This window comes from Empidonax traillii, unplaced genomic scaffold, assembly GCF_003031625.1.
Source record: "Empidonax traillii isolate 1590-97213 ecotype Southwest subspecies unplaced genomic scaffold, ASM303162v1 scaffold641:size396790, whole genome shotgun sequence".
Lineage (NCBI taxonomy): Eukaryota > Metazoa > Chordata > Aves > Passeriformes > Tyrannidae > Empidonax > Empidonax traillii.
The window spans coordinates 228010-234009 of NW_020955834.1; positions in this window are offsets into that span (position 1 = coordinate 228010).

Here is a 6000-nt window from a genome sequence, read left to right on the forward strand (position 1 = left end):
CTGTCCAGCAATGGCAAGACCATTTGCTAGTGCTTGGCTTCATTACTGAAGCCCTGTTCAGTCTGATGAGCCTCTCTGTGCGAGTGTATTCTGGAGGCATAAAACAGCATGTCTGCTGGTGATCACTACCTTCCAATTATCTCTATGTAGTTGCTTCTGACCACATTTTATTTAGCTGGCTGCCTACGACAATCTGTGCCCTGCAGGCCTGCAGCTTCCTCTAGCTCAAAGCAATTCCAGACACCCTGAATGTTGTGTTGACTTAGTTCTCTGACTGCCCAGGAAGGAGCTGGGCAGAGCCTGGCTGATCCAAGACAGGGGGAAGGCTGAGATCAGGGTGGTGCCTGCCAGCACAGCAGCAAGGAGTTCTTCATGGCAGTGCCTTGTCTCCCAGCCACACCTCCCTTCCTCAAAACCACCTGTCACCGTGTCCTCACCTCTTCAAAACCCCACTTTTCCTGTGTGGACAGAAAGCCTCCACCTGGTCCTGCATGTCCCTTCTGCTCTTGCATGACTCAAACCTCTTTGATAAGAGAACAAACTGAGGACCAGCTTCTTTCCTTGGAGACCCTCTCATCCTGCAGGGTCCCCATGCAGGCAGAGGCTTGGGAGGAAGCTGCTTTCCACGCAACAGGTTCCCAGCTTGCAGTACTGCAGCTGCAGCCCTTGCTTGTAAGGCTTTCGAGTTTCCCACCCAAGAAGTCTACCCTCATTAACAAGTTTTTGATTTGGGTTTGTTTTTTTTTTCCCCAATAAATAAAAAGTTGACTTACCTTGTTCTATTCATAGTGAATCTTTAAAATATGTGAAATGTGTGGGAGGTGACAGCAATGCTGGAAGATGAGTTTTGGGGAGGGTGTCTTTCTTTTCAATCAGAAGAGAAAAGAAAATTAAATTTCAATTTATGCATAATTTCCAGTATGAATTTAAAAGTGCATAGGAATGGGAATAGAAAGATAAAGCTTGTTATACTGACAGCAATTCAGCTGCATTGCACACGCTGTGTGTGTGCGCAAAACAACCTCATTAATACCACAACAGTTGTGCACTATAATGAATTTAATACTGCTGAGTTTTATTGCTTCCTGCTCTTCCTCATTTTACTGCTGGTGGCATTTAAATCCTGATTCACTGAGATTGTGTTTGTGAAATTTATCCTACATTTTTATTGTGACCAGGTCAAATTAATCCATTTTTCCTTCAGCAGAAGCAACACCTGTGGTTGAGACTGCTTACAAGGTCTTTTACCTTCACAGGCATGTACAGAGATAGGAACAATGGTTTCAACTGTTTGCACTGCACACAAGCTAGTGCAGCATGTGATAAAGGTGGTAGAGACCTGCAGGTAAAAGAGGCAGCAGCTTTCTGCATGAGAGTTTTGCATGTACATTCAGAGACCTTGACCAAACCTCTGCTGGCAGTATGCTAAGTGAGCACAAACCTGGAGTAAGCTTGCTCTTAATTTCTGCTCTTTTTCGTGTCTGTGAAATTGCTGGTTTTCTAGGGGACCGGGAAGGTGGAAGTCCCTTTGCATACCAAGCTCCTCAGGTTGTTCTATGTATAGACTTAGAAGTAAATTAAATTAGACACATAGAATCGTTAAGGCTGGAAAAGACCTCCAAAATCATTACATGCAACCTTTGACAGAACACCACCATGCCAACTAAACTAGAGCACTAAGTTCTACATCTGGTCATTTCTTCAACTCTTCCAGGGATGGTGACTGCACCACCTCAGCAATCTGTTCCAGGATTGCTTGACAATCCTGTCTGTGAAAAAAATTTTTCCTGATGTCCAACCTGAACCTCCCCTGGTGCAGCTTGAGGCCATTTCCTTTTGTCCTGTCACTAGTTGCTTGGGAGAAGAGGCCGACCACCACTTTGCTCCAACCTCCTTTCAGGTAGCTGTAGAAGGCAATAAGGTCACCCCTGAGCCTCTTTTTCTCCAGGCTAAACCCCCCCAACCCCCTCAGATGCTCCTCATACCTCTTAAACTCTCAACCCTTCACCAGCTTCATTGCCCTTCTCTGGACAAGCTCCAGCACCTCAATGTTTTCCTCGAAGTGAGGAGCTAGATGATCAGTGAAACACCTCCTAAAGCCTCCTAAAAGTAACTATAAATATCTGTGGCAGTGGACAGCAAAGCTGTAATCCCATTCATAAACCAGAAGCAAAGCTTTCAGCTCCTAAGGCACTGTACTCTGCTTCCTGGCACTTGCTATTTGCCCTGCTGTGCTGTAAACCTACCAGGGCAGAGTTATACATGAGGACAGCATCACAAGAAAGGAACTATCAGCTCTGAAAAATAACTACAAGCTTTTAGAAAGCTCCTTGTACAGCCCTCAGCAAGCCACCAAGGCATTACACAAATAGCTGTGTTAAACTGCAAAAACCTTAACTATCTGTAAAAAGAGAACATCCAAGTCTCAAGGTCACTTACATTTTATTCATAAAGTTAAACCTTTCTCATAGTGTATTAAGGAGGGAAAAGAGAAACAGGGGGCCCATGGGAGACCTACCCTGGCTTCAGGACAGAGTTATGCAGTGAGTCTTAGATGCCAGCATTCAGAGGTGATGCAAAGCACAGCATGGATGGACGCGATGTTGTAGCTGAGGGCAGAGCAGGGCTGCTCAGCTCCACCACACTCATCAACCCCCTGCCTTCCTCAGCCCTCTTCACAGCACAGACCCCCCCAGGAGCAATGGGAACGCCCAGCCCTTTACCTGCAACCCCTCCTCACTAGCTCCTCACTATGGCTCATCTGCGGCATCACCAGAGCACAGCCCTGGAGCTGTGCTCTCTGACCACCCTCTGGCATGTTTGGCAGGCAGGGTTTTGGCCCCCCAGCTGAAAAAGCCAAGTGTCTCCTAATGGAGGGCATGAAACAAGCTCAGCACAGATCCTCCCCAAGTGTTTCAGGCAAATAGCCAGATCTGAGGATGTGCTGTGTTTCAAAATGTGCATAGCTCCCAAACACCAGACAGGCTGTTTTAAGGTATTGATTTATCACAGGCCTTTCTTTACAGGATATCATGTGTTGATTTTGTTAGAGCATCTTATAAAGCCCTGGAAATGTAGTACAACTTCATGTTTTGGCGATTTCCCCCTGCAGTGTGCAGCTAAAAGTTCTTGGGAAGGTGTAAATGCTATTTAGGCAAAGTTCTCCCACTTCAAACACTCTGTCAAAGTCCATCTGAGCCATCACAACACCAACTGCTCACTGTGGTGTTGTTTCAGGTGTGAGCGCCAGGGTTATCAATCTTTGTCTGGTTTTTAAGGAGCTTGCCAATGTAGCTGTGCCCATTCTAATAACAATTCCAAATCACTTTGGTGTTGGTTCCTATTGCTTTCAACAACAACCTCCTGCATCTTTAGACATCTAAAGATTTCTACAATGAGTAGAAATGGGTCTGCTTGTAACAAAGCTTGATAGTTGTTCGCATTTTTCACCTTCTTAAGAATTTCCTTTGGTATCAATATCTGTAAGGGTACCGTATATATTTTTGTTGGGGAAACATAGAAAGAGTTGTCATGTTTTTGTGCTGGAGTCCCATTTCCTCACACTACATCCACAGTACTACCAGGGCAACATCAGCTGTTTGATGGCCTCTGTCTATCTACCACCTCTCCACCTGGCATCTCTCAAAGCACACCGTGTGCCTAGGGAAGTAACCAGACCTGTGTTCCCAGGAGGTATCAGTGCTGTCACTGGTCGCTTTTTGGGCATGGTTTTTGCATGGACCAGAAATGCAATCCTGGCTACAAGCCCAAGGCTTCATGCAACCTGCAGACAGAGGCACAGCAAATCTTTGTGAAGTTTCATGGTAGCATCATACCTGTTTCTATCGCCTAGGGACAGTACCTGGCTTGAATTGCTATGCAATAGCTCTAGGAACAAGGTCACCAGCCCAGAAAAACCATACAGATGGTGCAAGTGCCAAAATTCTGCTTGGACAAAGTACGCAGAAGAAAAGAGTAAGCATATTTGGAAAGCCTGTGTGTGTAGCCCCAGCATCACCCTGTCCTGAAGGATCAGCTCTTGCTCTGACCTGAGGAGAACATCTTGTCTTCAAGTCCTTAGCGTTTTGCTGACCAATGTGAAAGAATCAATTCTGCCCTCAATTACTGCTTTGAAAGCAACAAACTACTAGAAAATATAGGTCATCAGGACTTTTACAGTAAGACATCCACCACCAGATACCATCAGCTTTGACATTAAATCAGTGAATGGGAGACATAACCTACCCTTATTCATTTTTATTATGGTTGTAAAAGAGATGGCTCAGGTAACTCAAATCTCCGTGGCCAGAACATATTACCAGACAACAGGCCCACAAGCGACCGATCATAACATTATTCTGACCTTAAACTGTTCACAATCTTATTCTCCAGGGCATCATGTCAGCTTATCTTGTTCTTTACACCTACTGAATTGGGAATCAATTAAATGTCATCTGATCTCTCCGATCTGTAGTAAGCAGTTTATTTTTATGCAGGAAATTAACACTGCAGCATGATCATATCATCCTGCACCTTCAAATTTCAACTTTGAAAAAATACTGCTGCTTTGATGTGTTTAAAACAATACTTTTCAAAAATATATATTTATTTTCAGTGTCCTAGCCTAGTTCTGCAGGTGAAAAATAGGCTCTACTTTTATTGAGTCACAATTTGCAATATTTCTAAACAGCGTAATAACATATTCTTATTAATAGAGTTGATTATCAGTGTAAGAAGATTATGTCTGAAGAGTCAAAGCATAAATTGTTGTGCAATTGGGCTTCTTTTTAAAAAATTGCTTTAAATAATTGCTTTGGTATGCTAGTTAAGCAAAGCTTTCTAAGGAAACACATTTGTGTGTAAAGAAGTGCTAATGCTGAAGCAGGTAATGTGAACACAGGGGGCACCAGCACCTCTCTGAAAAGAGGAAATTCTAGAAAGGCTGTTGAAAATAAATGGAGTCATACTATGTGGAGAAAATGAAATTCTTTGGATTAAATCTATACCATTTTCAAGGCACAAAACTTGGCACATTCCAGAGAAAAATATAAACCATCCAGAAAAAGCATAAACCAGAAGATATAAATGTTCAGATGTGAAACTTTTGGTTACCTGACCTCAGGGAAGAAGTAAATGGCTGCAGAGCATCCACTGCTGCTGCAGAGGGAGCAGGATCTCTGCAGAGGTGACTCTGAAGGTTATGGTATTGTCATACTGAAAGCAGCAAAGTGGAAAGCAAGAAAAGGAAAGAATAATATCATATTGATTGCAGATCATGTTTGGGTTTTTTTTTAATATGTCTTTTTAGCAAAAGACTGGTGATTAAAGTCCACCTGGGGCTGTCCTGTGGGAACAAGACATTACGTGTGTGAGCTCATTTCTAGGCTTTTGCAGCCAAGCTCCACTGTTATAGGGGATAGTGTCCAGTCCCCAGACTATTAAAAAGTGAATCTGGCTTCCTCTTCCTTTTATCCTTAAAGCCTCTTTTGTTGTTTGCAGGCTGATACGAGAAAGTCACTTGCAAAGGGATGGAGCAAGTTTTTTAACATCAGAGAGAAGGGCAACAGGAGGACATCCTATGCTGCAGAATCTGCAAACATGCAAAAAAATGAAAGTCGGTGATACTAAACAGGAAAAAAAGGAGCAAGTTCAAAGCAAATTGCTCAGTAACACAGTTTTTTTAGTCAACAAACAATTGTGAGTGGGGATGGTTATAGCAAGGTGTTAACTTTGGAGATAAGACAGAAATTTAAATTACAAAAGAATGAACATTTTCTGGCCTAGAGAAGCTGCAGATCTAATACAGCCCACCCCTACTCTACCACCATAAATAAATAAAGTGGGGAAAAACCCTAAAAGACAAGATTTTTCCATGTCTAGAGCATTTTTCATGTTCTGCACAATGCTGAGTTGGCATCCAAAACCCCTTTGCTTGCAAAAATGAACTGTCAAGACTCACTAATCCTCTCAGGGACCCAGCCTGAAATAAATATGATTTTT